This window comes from Bufo bufo, chromosome 7, assembly GCF_905171765.1.
Source record: "Bufo bufo chromosome 7, aBufBuf1.1, whole genome shotgun sequence".
NCBI classification, from domain to species: domain Eukaryota; kingdom Metazoa; phylum Chordata; class Amphibia; order Anura; family Bufonidae; genus Bufo; species Bufo bufo.
Window position 1 is genome coordinate 162,508,010 of NC_053395.1, and position 23,340 is coordinate 162,531,349.

The 23,340-nt window shown below is 45.8% G+C and overlaps 1 long non-coding RNA gene across 1 annotated transcript; it reads right to left on the reverse strand.

Moving 5' to 3' along the window:
* Positions 1-1,154: 1,154 nt before the first annotated feature.
* Positions 1,155-20,114, reverse strand: LOC121008190. Its single transcript, XR_005780525.1, has 3 exons — positions 19,352-20,114; positions 2,982-3,180; positions 1,155-1,575 (listed from the first exon to the last, which is right to left on the reverse strand). It is a non-coding gene; the product is annotated as an uncharacterized LOC121008190 (long non-coding RNA).
* Between the last annotated feature and the right edge of the window lie 3,226 nt (positions 20,115-23,340).

Genomic DNA, 23,340 nt, shown 5'->3' on the forward strand with positions numbered 1-23,340 from the left:
TCCCTATTAGGGATTATGGATGGCATAGATCGGCATCCTCTTTAAGTAATCATTAAGAGCCAGACTTGGCCTGACCTTGTATAACTTAACATCTAATGTGGCATTTCCAAATACCGTATATGGCCAGATATCAACTGATTGTTGGGATTCCAGGAGCCAGATTCATGGTAATCAGCTGATCTCTGGAAATTTATATATATATATATATATATATATATATATAAAAGAACGAAGAAAGGACAGCACTCCAAGTAAAAAGTAGTGGTCTTTAATCACCCATGCAGATGGCAACGTTTCAGCTCAAACAAGAGCCTTGTTTGAGCTGAAACGTTGCCATCTGCATGGGTGATTAAAGACCACTACTTTTTACTTGGAGTGCTGTCCTTTCTTCGTTCTTGTTCATTTGGGGTAAGCAGCAATATCCCTAGACATAGCACCCACACTGCTTGTCTCCAGTGCCGCCACTACTTTCTCTTTTTTTTATTTTTATATATATATATATATGTGTGTGTGTGTGTTTTTCTTAGATGGTCACTTATTACACTTAAAGGCCATCTGGGAGCAGATTTGTACCTATGAATCTGGCTGACCTGTTGCATGTACACTTCACAACTGAAGGCATCTGTGTTGGTCCCATGTTCATATGTGCCCACATTGCTGAGTAATGATGTTTTATTATATGCAAATGAGCCTTTAGGAGCAACAAGGGCGTTGCTGTTACACCTAGAGACTCTGCTCTCTTTGCAGCTGCCGCACCCTTTTCACAGCAATACGGGTGTGTATGAACATGCAACCAACACAGAGGTCTTCAGCGCACATGTAACAGATCAGTCAGTTTAATAGCTACAAATCTGCTGACAGATGCCCTTTAACTAAAATTGGAAGTTTGTGTACAGGAAGTGCTGAGTGCCCACCATGTTACTACTGGAATAACTGTATTGTAACACACTGGCCATTTAGGGCAAGGCTGGGTGGCACCATTTCATGGATTACGCTAGGATCTTTAAAATCTATTTTTTTTGTATATATACTCTCGATATTTTTTATATTTTTTAAATTATTATTATTATTAATTTGAAAATGTATTGATTCACAGTATACATTTCATGGTTGCGTGACAGCGATGGTGCTGTGAAAAAAGAATGTGAGAGAGGAAACAGTGAGGCCATACTACCTAAAAAGGTGTCGTCTGCTATGTAATCTCAGACGTTGCATCCATATCTCTTACAGACGTGCAGCAGAATCATGTGGGTCTGTAACTGCTGCCAGTGATGGAAGGGCAGGAGACAAGACAAACATTTCGCGAACCACATACACCCAGAACTAGTGCTGGCATATTACTGACAATGTGCGGAGTGAGATGTCTCACTGGATTAGGGGCACACACCCCTTACTGTGTTATTTCAATGACGGATCTCGCAAGGGACAACTTTTTAACATGTGTTTATTACTTTCCACTATTTGCAAATGAGAAACTCTTTAACAGCTTTGGTTATGGAACTGCTTACATTGGAAAATCTTCTAAGAAAGCTTTTACAGTCCATATTTTGGCTTCCACTGCTGGAGACGTAATTTCTGTGAAAATGACAAGATAGAACAAGAACTGTGGAAAGCCACCATGTACCATAGACTAAATGGCAAAATTTGGGCATATCATAGACAGTGAAAGTCAAAAGGCAGACAATGTACTACGTGGCTAAGAAATAAAAGTTGTATTGTAAGTACGTAACGATACAATGGGGAATGAATCATTATTTCATTACCTAATGTGCTTTTGGGGCAGTATATTGTGCTACACTGTGTTATTTGGTTCTGCTGGGATGGTAATTTGCACTTTGGTATTGTTGATCCCTCCTACTTGTGTTGCCCAAACCTTCTGATAATTTGGACCTGCCTACAAAATGGGGCAACTTTTATTTGTATTTTTTCCAGGGCCACTTTAAGTTCCCAGTCCGCTCCTGACCAAGGTCCTCTGATAGTGGGGAGATTTACTAATCAAAATGCACCAAAATTCTGGAACAATTTGTTCAAAAAACAAAAACATGTGTGCATGCTTTGCAACACATATATTAAAGTCTAGTGTACCCATATTTTAAAAAAAGTTATATGGCATAGGTACCTGATTCCTATGTTCTACATATTATACATACAGTATAAACTTTGGCTATACTTAGAGATGGACGACGACCCATATATAATCCCTAACCCTCTTTTATGACTAATAGTTACTAATAGTTGTTTTTATGTACATATTTATGTCATATAAATTGTGATGGTCTGATCTGTGGAACCACCTCAGGTCCCAAAAATGGATTTGAAAGATTCGTTTGCTCAATCATCAGGTAATTGGCTGCAGTATTACACTGCCAGATCATCGCTAACTAGCCTTCATAAAGAACACTTGTTAGCGCTGATCTGCACAATTATCTGCCAGTGTAATATAAGCTTTACACACTAAGGGTTGGAGGAAAAGTTGACTATAGACTGCCAAATTTCTCTAAATATTAGAACACAAATGACACCAAGATCTATTTCCTAAAAGGTAAAGAAAGAATTGCACTTGTGCTGGGCCTCTTGCTGCACCGCTGTGTCTCAGGATGGGCAAATTCCTACCCAACCCACATTTTTAAAGAGCTGCCAAAATCTAGAGGGGGCAACTCTATGGACAAACATAGTGGCACTGTATATTCAGAACTGCATTAAGCTACACTATGTTCATACTACTATTAAAATTACATATCTAAATGGTTTATTTATTTATATTTTAATCACTTATATGGCGCTGACATATTCCACAACACTTTACATACGTTATTATCCCTTGCTGAGTTCCCTATGAGTATGCCTTTGGAGTGTGGGACGAGACCAGAGTACCCAGAAGAAAACCAGGCAAGCATGGGGAGAACATACAGACTATATGCAGATGTTGTCCTTGGTCAGATTCAAATCCAGGATCCCAGCGCTCACACACCAGTACTCACCATGTTGCCACCCTTAACTGCTAAGTATAGCTGATCCAGTAACTGATATAACTGATCCATTATGTGCTTTGCCTTTAGTCCTCCATAGGATAATCACTAGATTTTTGGAACAAGCAGAGGGGGAATCTCCTGCTGCACGCAGTTGTTTACAGACAGACATAGAACAGTGAGGAGGAGAGGGAGGCACCAGACTGATCTCCTAGAACACCGAGAGAAGAATGAGACAAAATAGCATAAAAGGAACAGAAGACGAGAGCAGGAACTTGGATATTTAGAGCTCCTTTAACAGAGAATAGTGCAATATTCTGGATAAAATACATGAGGTTTAACAGTGCAGGATCTTCATTGTAAATTTCTCTAAACACCAGTGAGCTAAAGTACTTTTCCGTAACTGTCTACTTCTATGATTCATGCAGGAAATAACACGTTTTTCACAGATGGACATTTTAAGGTAAGAAGAATAACTTACTCAGAACAAAGATGGAGAAAGCACATTGGATTCAAAATGTAGGTAATAAATGGATTGACTGCATGTCTTATATTGATGATATAGGAATATACAATTCTGTAAGTTTTTGTTTTATTTTTCTTCTGAATACAAAAAAAGAGCATAACTTCACTTAAAGAGGTTTTCTGGGATTACTGTTTTTTACAGATATGCTCATGTGGTTGCTTACCTCATGTACATCTTCCCCATGCTTTTTCTTTTTCAGTTTGCTCTCTCCTGACCCGTTTTCACCATGAAAACAAATCACTATGGTTTACATCCTGAATGTAGCACTTCCTGTTGCTGTATCCAACCAAGCCCGTGATGCACTTCTCCTTTCTCTGCCACAGATCCAGCAGCGCCCTAACATTGCCCAACTAGGGTATAGCTGCTCCCACCCAGCTCCATAGACACTTCCCTATCACATAGACATAGTCATGTAACCACAGCCCAGAATAGGGGCAATAATGGTAAAATAAAGACAATACAAAATTACATCAACCTTCATAAATGATTATTATAAAAGATGTTGATACAAACTGGCAAACCCCATTTAACATCACATACTATTGCACTAACATCCCTTTTCCGTCTACATGCTGCTTACATTGCCCGCTTTCCTGTTCTCCAGCCCCACTCCTTTCTCCCAGCTGTGGTGGTTCTGGCCACCAGCGTCCTCTGCAGGCTGTGGCCTGCACATTCAGTCTAATGGCCTCCAGGCCTGTTCCATAGGCTCACTTTTGACCTGGCCAGAGTGTGTCCAAATCCTTCCCCACCCACCCCTGTGTATGTAAGGTGCCCTCCTCAGTGTGAGGTTGCCTAAGCTTTAGGCTTTCTCATACCTAGTAACAGCAAAGGTGCATTTTCTGTCTGACTACCCGTTTACTGTACTCCAGCCTGACTACTGACTCTGACTTGAAGCCGCCTTCCGGACCTTAGCTTTTTTCTCAGATTGCCCTACTGCTGCCTGCCCTGGCTTTGGACTTGTCCATTAGATACATCTGTACACCGCCTGCCTGACCTTGGCCAGTCTCCGGACTGTTTATTGCCTTATCTTTTGGTACTTCGCATCAGTGTCTCTGACCCCATGGGTCAGTCACTAACCACACTGGAACTATCTCAAGCCTCTCTGCAGAAAAGTCTAGATCCCTGTATAGGGGTTAAAGGATGAATACCGGAGGGCTGCCAGGATAACGCCCTTAGAGCTAGCGCTAAGCCAAACCAGTTGGTTGGTACGTACAGTGGGTCCACACCCACATTTGATAAGTTAATTGATTTACATGTATACCAAAAGTAAATGTTTACTCAATATAAATGTATTGGTAACTTAAAATAATAATCTGCATCCTATTTTGTAGTATTAAACCTAAACTATAGCTGTATGGCTCAAACATGATAAAATCATAAACTATCCTTTGAGCCTCTTTTATGCACATAAGTTTTTAAGCAACCCTTCTCCAAGAGCAGCATATTTAAAGGGGTTTTTACAGGGATTAAAGGGCTTCTGTCAGCAGGAATATGGGCATTAACCTGGCTGACATTAGTGATGTGCTGATGTCCGCTGAACATAACTATCTTAGTCCCATCTCACTACGTGCCCCTGTTATTGAGAAAAAAATAACTTTTATTATATGCAAATCGTTGCTCCTGCTCCTAGAGACTCCGTTCTCCCACCTCTGGCCATGCCCTGCTAGACGTGATTGACAGGGCCAGGCAATGTTCAGGTCATACTGCCTGGCCCTAAGTTTGGGTGAAATCTTCAGCGGTTTAGTATGTGGCACAGGCGAAGTAAAGAAAGGATGCTCGCCGGCTGGGAACTTCCTTACAGCGCCGGTGCCACATACATCACAGTACACCCGGAAGAAGAGAGATGTCGGCATCACTGAAGAGGAGAGGGTGTACTGTGACGTTTGCGGCGCAGGCGCAGTAACGAAGTCCCCAACTGGCGAGCATCCTTTCTTCACTACACCTGTGCCGCATATTAAAGAGCTGAAGATTTTACCCAAACTCAATCAAGTCTAGCAGGGCGTGACCAGAGGTGTGAGAACGGAGCCTCTAGGAGCAGGAGCAAGGCCCCCCCCCCCCCCGCTCCTAGAAGCTTATTTGCATATAAGTAATTTTTTTCCTCAATAACCGGGGCACAAAGTGAGATGGAACTAAGATAGTTATGTTTAGCTGACATTAGCGTATCTCTAATGTCAGGATTTTAGTTTTAGTTTTTTTAATATAGTGGAAATCCGGCAAATAGACCGAGAATCGGCTGGACACAAACCGCTGTATGCTGCGTTTTGTGTCCAGCTGATTCCCAGCATTCTCTGCGGTCGTATTGTAGTGCCACATATGTGAAAGTAGCCTGAGAATTTTAGGGGTTTTTACGTTTTTCATGTCACTATATATAAAAAAATATATATAAACTCCTACAGTTTTCACACTGGCCACTAGGCCTTAAACATTACGACTTCCTTTTTTTTAAAATGCAGCTACATGGGCCACAGCCACAATGGACAGGAGGGGACCCCATTGACTTAGATGGGAGAGTTTTCTAGGCATGCTCTGTGACCTGTACAGAGGTGCTGATAAAGTGTGATATTACCTTGTGAATGGTAGATCCTGTCTATCTATATAGAGGTGTTACTTGTCATTGTAATTCTATCTATGGTGATAATGATAATATCTACTGAAAAGTTACCTTTACAGAACAGGAAATCATAACCTAGTATTAGGATTATATACATTTTAAATATGGTGACATGGAACATAAAAAAAAATGTTTAACACAAAAACGTGATTTAAACAATAGATCATTTTCTGATGATGTTTCCTTTAAATTCAAGGCAATTAGTGGTGTGAATAATATAGGTGAATCCTGAAGTTAACGTTCTCCATTTTACCTATACATGCAATGTATGATTATATAGTCCTGCAGTTTACATCTGCTCACTCAAAATCTGTATAAAAACCCCATACCTTATGTACTACAGACATGGAATTTTCTGGAATGATAACCCCCTATGCACTACTAAAGGATAAAGACCAAGATCGGTCTTAGAAGAACAACTGCAAAAGGTCATATGTGTAGAGAAGAGGCTGCCTCATCCCTTCTCCAAACAATAGAAGCGGGAGGCTGAGTTTATCTTATTTAGAGAACATGATCCCTGAGTGGGGGTTTCATAGACTGGCCAGACTATGACTTCATTTTTCTGCTAAAGCCAAGATTTTGTTAACCCTACTTTTAGTCTAGTATGCTGAAAACAGTCAAGTAACAATGAGTCAAGTAATTTCGTTGACTGAAAGTCTACTCTGTGTGCTGCCAATAGTTTTCTTTAAGGATAAGTTATTTTTTTCTTTTGCAATTTTTTTTTACTTTTGCGTCTCTAATGTTTGTGTACGCGCGTTGTAGTGGTAATTTATCAGGCTAATTAAATTATCATTATGCTTTGGAATTTAGGAGGGAAAAGTAATCGGAGTTTCTGAGCATCAATAGTTTTTATTAAAGTGGTTATCCTACGAAAAGTATTACTATGCAATGAATAGGACATTTCAAAAGCAGTAGTTATTGCAATATACATGTAATACAAATATTGTTCTATTTTTTTGTACATTTTCCTCTTTGGTAGTCCCCCCTGCTGTTTATCTTTCTGCTCCATCTTTTCCTGCATTCACTGGTGGACTAAAATGCTCAGTAGCTGCTCCTTTCCCCTCTCCTCAGTGCTGACGTAGTGATCTCACAGTGAGGCAAGTGGTCTTGACATCTTTCATTTATTTATTATTTTATGCACTTATATAGCGCTTTTATATTCTGCAGCACTTTACAGACATTAGGATCCAACTGTCCCCAATGGGGCTCACAATCTAAGGTCCCTATCAGCATGTCTTTAGAGTGTGGGAGGAAACCGGAGTACCTAGAGGAAACTCACGCAAACTCCTTGCAGATGTTGTCCTTGGTCGGATTGTAACCTAGGACCACATTATTCAACCCTACTTCTAAATTCATAGAAATATATAGCGCTACTGCCTTTGAGGATGCTTTTGGATAACAGTTAATAGAGGAGGTTTATAATTCCAGGATGTGACTTGGATGATTTTATGGAATAAGGCATTTATTTGACCATCCACGTCAGTGAATTTTGAAGTTTTACATATAATTGTGAAACATTATGCCTATTGCTCCATATAAGCCTAGAGGTAATTCACTGTGGTCAGGGAAAATCAGCCATAGTTAGCCTTGTCACTAGCATGAAAGTCTGTAAAGCTCTTAGTAATTCCCTCTGAGTCATCAGATTACACAGTATATTCCCACTATGTGAAATAATTTTTTGGTCTATGCAAACCTTATAAACATTGGATCTGTAATATTTACATCCCAGCACAGACAATTTAACAGAGATTTCCAGGATTTTCGTGACAATAAGGTGTACCAATTTCTAACAAATCCGCCCGCTTCCCAGAACACCGACCTCTCATCCACGGATACGGAAGCCTCCAACGTAGAGAAAGAGAGGTACCCCAAGAATAGAGGGAGCGGACGGGGATCATATAGGCCCAGGGGACGAGGCAATCGCCCCAGACAGTATCCACAAAATTCTCCTCAAATCCCACCTGTGTCCACGCCGGGTTCTCCTTTTTTAGATCAAGGGGCACATTACCCCCTCAGGAGCCGGAACACTCAAAAATAGGCACCATATACCCTCCTTCCTCGGACAAACGGGTCATAAATTTATCCTCCAGTGTCCTGTCGCCAATTGAACTTAGGCTGCTGGGACGTGGACTTTCCTTTGTCCCAACAAATAAATTTGATATCTTCCGGTGGACAAGAGATCTTCATCTCTTTGCCCGTAGACTTAAGTGGCACAAGTTTCACAAACTTAGGGACAAAAGGGAAAGTCGCGAACTGGGCGTCCCTGTTGAAATTTTGAAGGACGTCTGCCTACTCTTTAATCTTGATCAATTACCACCCAACGCCGAAGGGCTGGGTCCCTTTACGTCCCTGAAAAACAAAAGTGTCAGAATGCCCCCAATGGGTGATGTGTCCTGTGTGGATGTATTTCTACAACACACTACCTCTGATTTGGCCACCATACACCCAGTCCCACCCAGATTCAACTGTAGCAAAGAGGAAAGGATGGCCATTAAGACTCTTGAAAGCGATAAAAATATCATAATTAAACCGTAGGATAAGGGGGGCAATGTTGTCGTGATGGAAATGTCCGCATATAGAGGAATGTGTCTCTCTGTCCTGTCAGATAGCACTGGTTACGAGATACTTCCCACTAACCCTACCAGCGGTTTGCAAGGGACATTGAGACACTTTCTAGAAAAGGCTAAAAATGCCCATCTAATCAGCAGTGAGGAATATGATTTCCTTTATCCACTCCATCCGATAACAGCCACCTTTTATTGTCTGCCAAAAGTCCACAAGGGGACCACACCAACCAAAGGACGACCAATCGTCTCGGGAGTTGGTAGTCTATCACAAAACTGTGGTATCTATGTGGATAAGGTGTTGCGTCCTTTTGTGGTGGCTCTACCGTCCTATGTGAGGGATACGGGTGACCTGCTGGGGAAACTGGAGGATATTTGTATCGAGCCACACTGGTACCTGGCCTCCATTGATGTCGAGGCCTTATATTCCTCTATTCCGCACGAACGAGGGTTGGAGGCCACCAGCCACTTCCTGAAAACCAGAGGGCAGCAATTTTCTCTGCATAACGCTTTTACCCTCGAGCTTCTGGACTTCATACTGTCAAGCAATTTTTTATTTGACGGTCGCATATACCACCAGCTCAGGGGCACTGCTATGGGCAGTTCTTGTGCCCCATCTTATGCCAACTTGCTCCTGGGCTGGTGGGAGGAGTCTGTGGTGTTCGGGGAACCGTCACTGTGGTTTCGGGGAACCGTCACTGTCACGCTACTTTAACCTGAGGTTTACTTCTGTAATTGTTAGGGATCGCCTCCCTTTCCTGGATGTGGTTATCTTCAGGGATGATAGAGGCGGTCTTAGCACGTCCCTTTACCGTAAACCCACTTCCACCAACTCCCTCCTTAGGTGGGACAGCTGCCATCCTGTCCCTCTTAAGAGAGGGATTCCCACCGGACAGTACCTGAGATTAAAACGTAACTGCTCAGAACAAATTGATTTTAAGCACCAGGCGAGAGACCTGAGGTCTAGGTTTCAGGAGAGGGGGTATCCGGATAGGACCCTCAGACTGGCCTATGAGAAAACTAAAGTACGCACACGTACAGAGTTACTCCACCCCACTACTAGTGAATCTCAGGGTACTGTCCGGGTAATAGGCACATTTGATGCTGCTGCTTCCCAAGTGAGGAAGATCCTGGCACGCCACTGGGATACTTTGTTGATGGACCCAGACCTGGCCGAGGTTCTGGATCCCTCCGTTTCCCTCACCTTCAGGAGAGGTAACAATTTGAGGGATAGGCTGGTACACAGTCACTTTGCCCCCCCAGCGAAGCCACGGACGTGGCTGGATAGACCTGTGATGGGATGCCACAGATGTGGACATTGCAGCTTCTGTGGCTGCCTGTCACAGGGTAAGACGTTCATTGGAGAACCCAATATCACTGTCCACCATGTGAAAGGTTTTTTAAACTGCCGCACGGCCGGTGTGATTTATTTAATAACATGTGTTTGTGGGTTACGCTATATTGGCAAAACTTTCAGGGAACTGCGCAAACGTATGGGGGAACACTATAGTGATATCCGTAACAACAGAGATACCCCCATAGTGCACCATGTGCAGTTGTCCCATGAGGGACGCCCTGCGTCCATCAGGTTTATGGCCATTGAACATGTGCCTAAACCCGCACAGGGTGGCGACTGGAACAGACTCATTCTACAAAGAGAATGTTGGTGGACGTTCACTCTTAATACGGTTGCCCCTCAGGGTCTCAATGAACAACTGAACTTCAGTTGTTTTCTCTGATTACTAGTGTTCTTGCTCAGGCCCTGCGGTCAGACTCCCTGCCATACAAAGTCCTTTTATTTGGTCTTCTATGTGGGACAATGGGCACATACTGCCATGTCCCCAACGAATGTGTGAGAGGGACAAGGGGGTTATGGTCCCGATGGACCAATGAGTAGTTTGCTCCCCCTTTGTGTTTTCTCTTTACCCATTCTAAAATTCATACTGGAGCAGAGTTCCCCCTGTGAATATACTTTCAATAGGGGGCGATCCAACTATGAGATCATGCAGACCGGAGGAGAGGTTTCTGCATGACACTAAATGTGCCCCAGTGTCACGGAACCATGAACCAGACGTACAACAAGAGATAAGTGAAAATAGAAGGCTTTATTGAAAATAAAGCTGTAAAGCAAAAGTCCAAACGGATGGTGAAACCGAGCAGAGTCTTTGCGAAGCCAGAGGTCAGGAACCAGAAGGGTAGTCAGACGAAGCCAGGATCAGGAACCAGCAGGGTAGTCAGACGAAGCCAGGATCAGGAACCAGCAGGGTAGTCAGACGAAGCCAGGATCAGGAACCAGCAGGGTAGTCAGACGAAGCCAGGATCAGGAACCAGAAGCAGCAGCAGTCTTAGAAGCATGTGAACACAAGAGGACCAAGCAAGGAACTGAAGCCACAGACCTCCTATATATATGAGCTAGGCATCCAGCTCCTCCCAGGGGAAGGAGGAGCCGCAGGGTGGAAGGCTACAAGAAACCCAGAAACCAAGATGGCCGCCAGCACATGTCAAACGAAGGAGAGCAGCAAGCAGGTAAGACCATGACAGTACCTCCCCCTCAAGGGCCCCTCCTCCGCGGAGCACAAAACGGTTTCTGAGGGAAGCGTGCGTGGAAGGCTCGGAGCAAGGCAGGAGCATGGACATCTGCGGAGGGAACCCAGGAACGCTCCTCTGGACCATAACCACGCCAATGGACCAAAAACTGCAACCGACCGCGGACCAGGCGTGAGTCCAGGATATTGCTCACCTCATATTCCTCACGATTGCCCACTTGGACCGGACGAGGCCGAGGAACCGAGGAAGTGAAACGATTACACACCAGAGGCTTCAACAGGGAGACATGAAACACGTTGGAGATCCGCATGCCAGGAGGAAGCGCAAGGGCATAGGCTACCGGGTTTACCCTGCGAAGCACTCGGAAGGGACCAACAAAGCGAGGCGCCAGCTTGGGAGTGGGCACTCGAAGGTTGAGGTTGCGGGTGGACAACCATACACGGTCTCCGACCTGGTAGGAAGGAGCAGGCGCTCGTCTGCGATCAGCCTGGAGTCTCTGGCGCTGCGCAGAGACCTCAAGGGACTTCTGGATCTGTACCCAAGAAGCACGTAGGACGGAAAGGTGATCCTCCACAGCCGGAATATCCTGGGGAGAGAATACCTCCGGTAACACGGCAGGTTGGAACCCATAATTGGCCATGAAGGGAGACGTCCCAGAGGAAGAGTTCACCGCCGTGTTCCTGGCAAACTCAGCCCAAGGCAGGAGGTCAACCCAATTGTCTTGGTGATCGGAGACATAGCAACGAAGGAATTGCTCCAAGGCCTGATTGGATCGTTCTGCGGCCCCATTGGACTGAGGGTGGTAGGCCGAGGAGAAGGAGAGATGAATCCCCAACTGGGAGCAAAAGGCGCGCCAGAACCTGGACACAAACTGACTCCCCCGATCCGACACAATCTCCTTAGGCAAACCGTGCAACCGGAAGACCTCCCTGGCAAAAATCGTGGCCAACTCTTGTGCAGAGGGTAACTTCTTGAGAGGAACACAGTGGCACATTTTGGAAAACCGATCCACAATCATGAGAATGACCGTATGGCCTCGGGATGCAGGGAGGTCCACAATGAAATCCATCCCCAGGTGTGACCATGGGCGCTCCCCGGTGGCTATGGGTTGCAGAAGGCCCAACGGAAGGTGCCGAGGGGACTTACTCTGGGCACAAACGGAGCATGCCGCTACATATGCGGCGATGTCGGAACGTAGGGAAGGCCACCAGAACAGACGTGAAACAGCCCAGGACAGCTGATTCTTTCCAGGATGCCCCGCGGTCTTGGAGTTATGGTAGGTTCGCAACAACCGAGTGCGCAACTCCTCAGGCACAAAACATCTGCCGTTGGGTCTCCCAGAGGGAGCACCAGATTGAGCCGCCAAAATCTGCTCACCCAGGGGAGAGGTCAGGCTGGTGCGAATGGCGGCCAGGATCTGATTCGGAGGTATGACCGAAGTCGGAATCGACTCCTCCCTGGACAGCTCGGAGTACTGCCGTGATAAGGCATCCGCCCTGATGTTCTTGGAACCGGGTAGGTAGGAGACCACGTAATTAAAACGTGACAAGAACAGAGCCCATCTGGCCTGACGTGGTGTCAATCTCTTGGCCTCAGAAAGGTAGGTCAGATTCTTGTGGTCCGTCAGGATGAGAACCGGAACCACCGAACCCTCGAGCAAGTGCCTCCATTCTTTAAGGGCCTGCACGATGGCCAATAACTCCCTGTCACCAATCTGATAGTTGCACTCCGCGGAAGACAGTTTCCGGGAGTAAAACCCACAAGGAAGCAGAGGACCCTCTGGTGTTCTACGCTGAGACAGAAGGGCGCCTACTCCCGTCTCAGACGCGTCCACCTCGAGGACAAAGGGCAACCCAGGGTTGGGATGCGACAGAATCGGAGCCGACACAAAGGCGGACTTTAGGGCCTCAAAAGCTCGGATGGCCTCGAGCGGCCAGACCTGGGAATTACTGCCCTTCCTGGTCAGATCCGTGAGAGGCTTGGCCAGCATGGAAAAGTCCCTGATGAACTTCCGATAATAATTGGCGAAGCCCAAAAAGCGCTGCAGGGAACGAAGACCACTGGGCTGGGGCCACTGTAAGACAGCCGAAACCTTCTCAGGATCCATGGAGAACCCCTCAGCGGAAATGATGTAACCTAAGAAGGTTACCTGGGATCGGTGAAATTCGCATTTCTCAAGCTTACCGAACAGCTTGTTCTCTCGTAACCGTTGCAACACTCGTCTGACATCCAGAATGTGGGCCTCCATGGATTCAGAATATACCAAGATGTCATCCAAATAGACCACCACACACTGCTGCAACAGGTCACGGAAAACATCGTTGATGAATTCCTGAAAGACTGCGGGCGCATTGCACAACCCAAAGGGCATAACCAAGGATTCGTAATGACCGGTCCTGGTGTTAAACGCGGTCTTCCACTCATCGCCCGCCTTGATCCTTACCAGGTTATATGCCGCCCTCAGGTCGAGTTTGGTAAAGACCGTGGCCCCTTTAAGGCGATCGAACAGCTCGGAAATCAAGGGTATCGGGTAAGCGTTCTTGATCGTGATGCGATTGAGACCCCTGTAATCGATGCAAGGCCTCAACTCACCGCCCTTCTTTTTCACAAAGAAAAATCCAGCCCCTGCCGGGGACGAAGATTTGCGAATGTGTCCGCGTGAAAGCGCCTCCCTCACGTACTCCTCCATGGCCTCATTCTCCGCTACCGACAGTGGATAGACTTTGCCACGAGGAGGAACGGCACCAGATTGTAACTCTATGGCACAATCGTATGGGCGGTGCGGAGGTAGGGCAACCGCGCGCACCTTATCGAATACCTCCCGGTACTCCTCGTATTCAGGAGGCAACAGAGAGTCCGAGGAAGTACACAGCAACTTGACAGACCCATGGATGCAACTAGCCCCACACTGCGGTGACCACGAGAGGATCTCGACCGATCTCCAATCGAAAGTCGGATTATGCTTCTGGAGCCAGGGGTACCCCAAGACCACCGAGTAGTGTGGAGAAGAAATAACCTGGAGGCAGACCGACTCTCTGTGAACGGCACCAATGGCTATCCCCACTGGAAGGGTCTCATGAGTCACGTGTGGCGGCAGAAGGGGTCTGCCGTCTATCGCCTCAAGAGCCAGTGGGGAACCTCGAGCCTGCAGAGGAATGGAATTGGCGGCAGCGAACACACTATCAATGAACAAACCACCAGCACCAGAGTCCACCAACGCCTGGGTCGTCACCGAGCCCCCGACCCAGGAGAGGACAACAGTGATCAGTGGTTTGTCAACATGGGAAACCGGGGACGAGGAGACTCCACCCAAGATCTGCCCCCGACAGGATCTCAGGGTACGAGCGTTTCCCGGACGGTTCGGACATGCCAACCGAAAATGCCCACCGAGACCACAGTACATGCATCGGCCCTCGCGTCTCCGGAGTGCCCTCTCCCCCTCGGACAGGCGAGCAAACCCCAGCTGCATGGGTTCACCCCCAGACAAGTCATCCCCAGGAGGCGTGGGAGGAGAGGGAGGCACGGGTGGGACAGCAAACGTAGGCACCAATCTGTTAGAAGACCTCCGCAGGTGCTCCTTAAAGGAAGGTCTCTCCCTGAGTCTGGTGTCAATCAAAATCAGGAAAGAAATAAGAGACTCGAGCTCAACTGGTAGGTCCTTAGCTGCAACCTCATCCTTCAAGGCATCCGAGAGACCATGAGAGAAAGCAGCGACCAGAGCCTCATTATTCCAGCCCACCTCTGCTGCCAGGGTACGAAACTCAATGGCGTATTCAGCTACGGATCGTGAACCCTGTCTGATGGACATAAGGAGCTTCGCAGCAGAGGCAGCATGAGCCGGCACATCGAATACCTTCCGAAGAGAAGCAACAAAACCGGAAAACTCGGCAACCACCGGATTGTTGTTCTCCCATAAAGGGCTGGCCCAGGCCAAGGCCTTGTCCGAGAGCAGCGAGATCAAGAAGCCCACCTTTGATCTCTCAGTAGGAAAGGCATGTGGCAGCAACTCGAAATAAATGCCCACCTGGTTAAGGAAACCTCGGCACTGAGTTGGCTCTCCCCCAAAGCGCTGTGGAAGAGGGGCAGAACCGGTCATACCCCGAAACACCGCAGGCGCAACAACAGGTGTCGGGGTAGACTCTGGCGCAACAACCGGAGCGGCAGTAGGAGCGAGCCCAGGAGCGACAACCGACCCATCGGCAACGGGAGCGAAATGAGCCGTGCGTTCAAGCAGGGTTTGCAACGCCACAGCGAACCGACCCAACAGGTGATCCTGCTGATCAAGTCTGGCAACCAGCGTGGGTAGCGAGGATGGCCCTGTACCGTCAGAATTCATGGCTTGGTCCTAATGTCACGGAACCATGAACCAGACGTACAACAAGAGATAAGTGAAAATAGAAGGCTTTATTGAAAATAAAGCTGTAAAGCAAAAGTCCAAACGGATGGTGAAACCGAGCAGAGTCTTTGCGAAGCCAGAGGTCAGGAACCAGAAGGGTAGTCAGACGAAGCCAGGATCAGGAACCAGCAGGGTAGTCAGACGAAGCCAGGATCAGGAACCAGCAGGGTAGTCAGACGAAGCCAGGATCAGGAACCAGCAGGGTAGTCAGACGAAGCCAGGATCAGGAACCAGAAGCAGCAGCAGTCTTAGAAGCATGTGAACACAAGAGGACCAAGCAAGGAACTGAAGCCACAGACCTCCTATATATATGAGCTAGGCATCCAGCTCCTCCCAGGGGAAGGAGGAGCCGCAGGGTGGAAGGCTACAAGAAACCCAGAAACCAAGATGGCCGCCAGCACATGTCAAACGAAGGAGAGCAGCAAGCAGGTAAGACCATGACACCCAGTCCGGCGGTTTGCTAAACTGATGGCATCCAGATTGAACTGCTGGCTCTATCTGCCGTCTGGGGCACGTCTGCGCAAGTGCGGCTGCTACCTGACTTCGATCCTATGGCCGCTGCTATGACGCGACCGCGTCTCACGTCGGCGCGGTCACGTGATGCGGAAGTCCAGCTTTAGCCGTGCGTTCCACCTCTAGCCTCATGAAACGCATGGGGCAGGGGTTTGAAGCGCATGCGCGGTCATGTGACTTCGGCTCCTCCGATTACATGACCGCGTTAGCAAGACGCCTCACATGACGTCATCAATAGGCGTCCCGCCGGCTGTAGCCGGCTACAGATGATGCGTCTCACCTGGCCCTTCAGCCTTTATAATGGGGCAGTTTCGCCTCACTGGATGCCGGTCACTACTCCAGCAGACACCACCACCCTGGGTCTTGCTTAGATTTACAGCCATATGCTGACCGCAGTCACCAAAAAGTAAGTGATTTTCCTCCATGGCCCTATACTGGATGACTGATGGAGATTCGTTTTGGTTACTTTATTCATGCTTTGTGTTTGTTTGTTTTTTACTACTCCCCGTAGGCTCAGCCACATACTGACTGCAGCGAATATACAGGTTACTCCCTAACTACTGGGCTATCAGCCGGCAGGGATAACCATCGTTTATGCCCCGTGTCCCCTGAAGAATCCTGGGGCCTCTATCGAAGAAACGCGTCGGGACACTTGAGTATTCCTCCATTTAATCCTTCCTGTTTTTTTTTGGTGGAGTTAATCTCCTTTAATCTGCATGTGTGTTGTTCCAATGTATGGAATTCTCCCCTTTTTTTCTTTATTGGTTAGGGCCTCATCAGGGCTTCCAATATAGGATCAGAGTTCCAGTCTGGGCCACCCCTTGCGGGGCTTTTTTGGACCCCGTCCCTTGGACACACGTTTTAGGGTGGACTAGGACAAGTAGGGAGGCACTAGGGCTAGTGGGTAGTACACACTTACACCCTCTCGCCTGACCCTCTACGTTCATATTTGTCCAGCCCACCATCAGTATTTATGTCTGTACTGTAACCGTCTATGCTCTCTCACCACACCTTGCTGAGGGTGAACGTCTTACTTGTTGTTTGTCTGTAGGGGCTATTTTTATCTCCTACATATTATTAAAAGTAAAGTTTAATCGAGTATACTGCCCCTTATAGCTTTCCCAGTGATTTTAGTGTTAAGCAATTGTACATTCACTGTGAATACATATATTGAAGGATTAATAATTCCATATTCTCCATTTTAAAGAATATTGATGGGGAAGATAACCTCAACTTCTTGAAGAAACATCTATTTGCCATTAAAGCTTAGAAGAACATTTTGCTGGGGGAACATTTGTAAATCACACAGATGGCCATACATAGTCCTACCCTACCCCCATGATTTTGCTGTTATAGATGGCCACAGTACAGAGAACCCAAAAGGATGAACGGTTGAAACATTAATATCAACACTGGGGCCTTCTGGTGAGATAGAGGGTAACCACACACATGCCTATAGACACCATCTTGTGAGCATTCATTTATATTCTTTTGGTGGTTGTTTGGCCGTTGAATAACCACTTCTTGCAATCACACCACTGTGTTTATAAGCTAACCACTATGGGTCCAGTTGCTAAAATCCACTGGCAATCAATTTAAAGGGGTTTTCCATCCTTTTTAAGTGATGTCCTCACGATCGGCAGCTAACCGACATTCTGTACCCCTTCCGATCAGGTGTTCTGTGTAACTCTGCAACTGGAAGTCAGCGCTGAAACTACTCAGTCCTTTCAACATTGTAGTGGACATTGATGTGAATGTGAGCAGCGCTGCAGTTACGGCCATTGTCCACTACAATGTGGACAGTACTGTTTAGTTCCGGCATCGATTAACTACACAGAACAGCTGATCGACAGGGTACGGAGTGTCAGACTACTGCTGTATAGGTCATCACTTAAAAAAAGCTGGACAACTCGTTTAAATGTCCCGGGACAACATACATTTCCCTTTCCCATTATCTGATGTTGGAGGTCTGACTCATTGCACTCCCACCGATCAGCTGTCTCCACACAGTGTACCAAGCACACAGCTCTACATTGTATAGTGGCTGTGCTTAGCATTACAGGTCATTCCAATACATTTGAATGGGACTTAGCTGCACAAAGGCCATGTGACCAATGGACATGAGGTCACATGTCTAGGAAGAGGCTATAGCGCTCACTTTGGAACCATTCTAACAGCTGCTCAGCACGGTTGCCAGGAGTTGGACCCCACTGATCAGATATTGATGACCTCTCCTAAGGATTGGTCATCAATATTTAAATTCTGGACAACCCCTTTAATAGGGCATATGAACAGGGAGTGTTCATTTCTGTCAGCTCATACTATTGTGTGGTGATCAGGTCCTGGATTTACTCCATGGTTATGCCCACTGGTGCGGAAACCACATTTGGTGTGCAAGACGAAATTCACAAATGTGCGCTCTGCCAGGCTATAGTGAGGAGGAACATGCCCGTAGAACTAAGTGCATAAATAATGAAGGTAGCAAACAAATTTTGCAAAAAAATATTTGATCCTCACCTAAACAACAAACTGAAATATGGAATATGGAAAGCTAATAAAAGTATGGCAGCACAACGTTTCACATACAAACAATAGAACTTAGAAATGGGGATCATTCTAAATTAAAGTGGTATTATACCTACTATAGATGAAAAAATAGAAGCTCTTTGCACACATTTTTGATCAAACGTTTCAAAAGAGCTTCTATTTTTTCATTTACAGTAAGTATAATACCACTTTAATTTAGAATGATCCCCATTTCTCAGTTCTATTGCTTGTATGTGAAACGTTGTGCTGCCATACTTTTATTAGATTTCTATATGCTCGCTTCATGGATATGCACCTGTGACCATGAATGTGCTAGTATACATTTTCTTGAAATATATAATATGTACATGATGCCATGATTTGATATAACCCATCCAAAGAGGATTTATTGCAAACACCACTAAATTCTCCTTTGATCATTTTAACACGATTCCCTGTATAATGCGGCCGTATAAGCACAGGCTGCTTCCCCCTTGGTTTCGACTAGATGCTCTGCAAAGCCTCAGACTCCAGAGTCCAGAATGAAGAACACACAGTATGCACTGTAAGCAACTAGTCTGCTTTACACAGCATTGTGACTGGTCTCACACATTGTGTGGGTGGGTATACCTAACAGTTACAAGAACCCACCAGATGTAATAAATAACTGGAAAATCACAGACTTAATGTAACAGAAACCTCTGTGAGTCAGTGGCTGGAACTGTATCCTGAAGTTTGGAGTCAGTCCAGCCTCACGTCACTGGACATTTTCAAGTAGAGTCTGAGATATGCAACTACAGAAATGCGTATTTCATATAGAAACTAGAAAAAAAAAATTGTTATCCAACATATTATTTGAAAAACATCCAATAAATCCAACAATGTTTGCATGGCGTCATTTCATATGGATCATGGAATTCCATTCAGATTGATAATGCAAATTCCTTATCAATGATAATATCAGCACAACTGTGTGGGGGCACATATGTCCGTTAATGTGTGGGGGATAATGAACTCACCATATGCAAAGATTTTAAGGAAGCAGCATTTCTGTCACATTTTCATTCTCCAATATGGACTATATAGTCATTCAGCTTTTAGCTGGTTCCATAAAGGCTTCTAAAGCCAAGTAAATAATAATGCTCCTCAAACCCTTCAGTGTAACATGATGCATCATATGTTTTTGAAGGGAAACCCTGAAAAATTTGAACCCTATCACAAAAACCATAATCCCATTAATATTTCAAAAAAGCATGGTGTAAGGGTGGGAAAAGCATTGTATAATACTTGCCTAGTGTTACAACCAGTGAGTGGGACCCACTGGTCAAACTCTCACAGGAGACAGGACAGAATGCAGCAAGAGATAAACTGAACCACTACCTACAGGATTAGCTAATATTGTTGACAGCTGACTCACTGGCTCAGGTAACGCTCCAGTAGCTCAAGTTGCAGTAAGAACTGCAGTTAGGGCTCTTTCACACTTGCGTTGTTGTGTTCCGGCATAGAGTTCCGTCGTCGGGGCTCTATGCCGGAAGAATCCTGATCAGGATTATCCCCATGCATTCTGAATGGAGAGAAATCCGTTCAGGATGCATCAGGATGTCTTCAGTTCCGGACCGGAACGTTTTTTGGCCGGAGAAAATACCGCAGCATGCTGCGCTTTTTGCTCCGGCCAAAAATCCTGAACACTTGCCGCAAGGCCGGATCCGGAATTAATGCCCATTGGAAGGCATTAATCCGGATCCGGCCTTAAGCTAAACGTCGTTTCGGCGCATTAACGGATCCGACGTTTAGCTTTTTCTGAATGGTTACCATGGCTGCAAGGACGCTAAAGTCCTGTTTGCCATGGTAAAGTGTAGCGGGGGAGCGGGGGAGCAGTATACTTACCGTCCGTGCGGCTCCCGGGGCGCTTCAGAGTGACGTCATCCATGCGCATGGGGCGCTCTGACATCATTCTGGAGCGCCCCTGGAGCTGCACGGACTGTAAGTATACTGCTCCCCCGCTCCCCACTACTACTATGGCAACCAGGACTTTAATAGCGTCCTGGCTGCCATAGTAACACTGAACGCATTTTGAAGACGGATCCGTCTTCAAATGCTTTCAGTTCACTTGCGTTGTTACGGATCCGGCGGGCACCTCCTGCAAATGGAGTACACGACGGATCTGGACAACGCAAGTGTGAAAGAGCCCTTAGTGTGAACTGAGTCCAATAGCAGACACAGTGGTGAGAAGTGGTATTGCACAGAAGACTAGAGTAAAGGCAGCAGCTGATGATGATGATGATTGTCTGAGGCAGAAGCTGAAGCATAGTCAGAGACAAGCCATATAAATAGTGTTGAGCGAACTTGTGTTTTAAGTTCGGTGTCTAAAGTTCAGGTTATCGAAGACTCGCGTTATGGATTCCGCTACCACGGACCATAACGGAATTTAGAATCCATAACGCGATTCTTCGATAACCCGAACCCGAACTTTAGACGCCGAACTTAAAACACAAGTTCGCTCAACACTACATATAAACTGTATTATTGGTACATGGACTCACAACACATTTTCTTTCTTTCTTTCTTTCTTTCTTTTTCCATTCCACCTCCCTTTTGTTATAAGGTTACTTCCACAAGTTCAGGTTGACACATTTATGAAGCTAAAATCAGAAGTGGGTCATAAAAGGAGAGAAAGTGTGCAGTCAGGGAGGCATAATCTGTGTGTCGGCTGCATCTTCCAGACATAGGCCGTGAACAAGGTACGAGTTGGACCGAAACGTTGGCCAGTAATTTACTAAGCGGATGGATTTAAATAATGAAATTTAAATAATGAAATGAAATAAACAAGAAATTACTACAAAATCTCTTGCTAGTGCCGTGGTTTCTACTACTAACTGTTCAGCATCTTCCAGACAAACATCACTTCATCTGACCCAAGCTTACTGCATCATAGTGATTTGTGATGCAGTGAATTCCTGCCGGACAGCAGGTCTATTGTACAGTACTCACGTACACCTGCATACAAGTCAGTAGCTCAATAGTTAAAGAGTAACTAAAGCTTTGAATATAATTATAATATGATGTCCCTAATGCCCTAAAAAAAACTTTTTCCAATATACGGTACTTTATTTATTAATTTTGTATTTTTCTTAGTCTTTTACGTACATTACAAATGCAAAAACACAAATGCAATAGCACTCTGCAACCAGCACTCTGCCCTGCCTCTATGCTGGATGTTGAATGAGGCATTGGAGTACATTATGACCAAAGCGTAATAAGCCACTCACCACGTCAAGGTCGCCTCTATGAGTGGTCCCTAACACTAGTTCCTACCTGTTTATGGGCTATGATAGCCACACAAAGTCCAGGGAGCTCAGGTACAGCATGCACGCCAGGCACACTCTGCTTTTAACCCCGTCCGGTGCCGTGACAGCTTTCATCGGATCCAGGGATGCAAGCACCAACATGCATGCTGAGCCCACTATATACTTCTCCTGGAGCCAAATGGCTACTGGTAGGCACTGTAAAAGTAGACTCAGTTTTATACTGACTTTAAAACCAGCCTCCAGGGCAGACTAACTGGTCAGGTGTGCATGACTGCATGGAGATCGCCACGCCTCCAATATATACTACAAAGAAAAAATGTGGGGGATTCAGTCAGCACAACCCTGTATGCAGGTGCACATCGCTATGGCGAAATACACATACAAACGCAAAAATACAAATGCAATAGCACTCTGCAACCAGCACTCTGCCCTGCCTCTATGCTGGATGTTGAATGAGGCATTGGTGTACATTTTGGCCAAAGCGTAATTTTTACGTACATTAATTTTTACGTACATTAATTTTGACAGCTCAGCAGTGTACGGAGTGTGAAATTTGTGAATGGGCAGCAGCAGCGCTGTGAGTGCAGGCAGGAGCGCATATTGCTGCTCCTGCCCGTGCTCCCTGGAGGATTACTAACTCCTGGGTGGGATTACTAACTCCTAGGTGGGATTAGCTGAGCGGAGCGGGCTCCTGCTTCTGCTGCTCTGAAAAGCTAAGTGCTGACACGCAGTTCTCTTAGCTTAGAGGAGCAGGCATTAGCAGTAGCCAGCTCCACTCAGCTAATCCTGGCATAGTACATGGGTACAGAGTACCTATGTACTATTACAGGAGTTAGCAATCCTCTGGGGAGAACGGACAGGAGCAGCAATATGCTGACAGCTCAGCGGTGTACAGAAAACTGAGTTTTAAGCGCACAGTGAATGGTGCGCTTTAGGTAGGAAAAACACTAAGAAAAATACAAAATTAATAAAAAAGTTATATTGGAAAAAGTTTTTTAGGGACATCATATTAAAATTTCATTCAAATGTTTAGTTACCCTTTATAATCAATTTCAAGTGCTACAAAAAGTCTAGGTGTAGCCCCAGACTTACTGCTTAAAAATCCCAGAACACGTTTGTGGACAATTTTTCCAGAAATGACAATTACCTTATTACAATTGCACTAATTAAGAGTTAAGCAGTCAGTATAATATAGTCAGAACATTGCAGTTAGGACTTTTTGTGAGTATACCTCCTTTATAAAAATTTGTAATCCTGAAGAAGAGTATTTAGGCTGGGGCTTCCCCAAGACATTTTTAATTGACAGCTGCAGTGGACACAATTGCATACTGCAGTGGACACAATTGCATACAAATCAATTTACTGTTTTAGACTACAACT